Here is a 1,370-nt window from a genome sequence, read left to right as displayed (position 1 = left end):
ACAGACATAGTAAAATTGCCCATTTATCGTCCTGTCCTCTTCAGATTTAACATCAAGCCATTTTTTCAAACATTTATTGTTGTAAACAAAACTAAACGGTAAGACTTTACAATAAGGTTGTATTAGTTAATACATTTACTAACACAATCAATGAGCACAACATTACTACAGTATTTGTTCATGTTAGTTAACGTTAGTTAATGAAAATACAGTGGTTCATTGTTCGTTTGTTAAAGCACGGTACATTAACAAGCATTAATTTTCATTTTAATAATGCATTAGTAAATGTTAATGTTTAATATATGCTGTAAAGGTATTGTTCGTAATTAGTTCATGTTAGTAAATACAATAACTAATGAACATTATTGTAAAGTGTGACCAACAAAGAACAAAACAAAACAAATGGGGTGGTTAATGCATTATTATTGTTATTTTGTTCACAGAATTACTGCACAAAACATAAAAGAAAATCCTAAACCTAACACAAACACAGTGTAGTGCTATACTGACATATTAATTGTCTAGCTAAGTGGATTAGGGGTAGCTTTTTTCTCTTCCACTGGAATATTGCGCACATACCGCATTACACACAGAATATTTAGTAAATTCATCCCATAGAGACTGAACTGCAACTGAACTAAAGGGGAAAAAAATCCGAGAACTGTCTCCAGAGAACAAAAAACCACTACTACATTACGAAAATGAGTTTAGCATGGTGCTGAACTTTGAAAACAATGCGCAGCAGTAAAGGGAGGCCCTGACTATCTCTCTGTTCTGTTTTACATTGCCCTCTCTTATGACTTGAAAAGAACAGCACATATCATTTGGGCTTTAGAGGTGCATTGTTAGCTTTTGCTGATTGTGATATATGGCACCAACCCCCCCGCGATTTTAAGCTATTGATTCATTGCTATGTACAGGCTCTCCATGAGTGGCTCCTGCTTACGAATTTGCTATGGCAAACTCAGCCTTAAACAGCATTGGAGTTCAGGCGTGCAGATTTCATATATGCTGTGAAACTCTTTATGTATGAGGCATAATACACAAGCTCACGCACATGCACGAAACCAAACAGAATTTGAAGATCAGATTACTCGGTTCCTGCGTCTGTAATTCTGTTAGAGTCATTTGCATATCTGCATTTTTTCACGCTGACCAAAATCTGACATAGGGCCACTTCTGTATTAACCCTAATCAGCATGCATAAGAATGCGAGTACGCAAAAACTACATTGTAAATGAAACCTTCTGGCACTCTCCATTGCGCTTATCTGCTGGACTACTGCGAGGAAGCTCATACTTTGCACAGATGGCTAGAAGCTTTTTCTCTTCTTCATCTCGCCATCGTTCTCCATCTCTCTCTTATCCCTT

This window comes from Danio aesculapii, unplaced genomic scaffold (genome assembly GCF_903798145.1).
Source record: "Danio aesculapii unplaced genomic scaffold, fDanAes4.1, whole genome shotgun sequence".
NCBI classification, from domain to species: Eukaryota; Metazoa; Chordata; class Actinopteri; order Cypriniformes; family Danionidae; genus Danio; species Danio aesculapii.
This window is presented reverse-complemented; position numbering follows the sequence as displayed.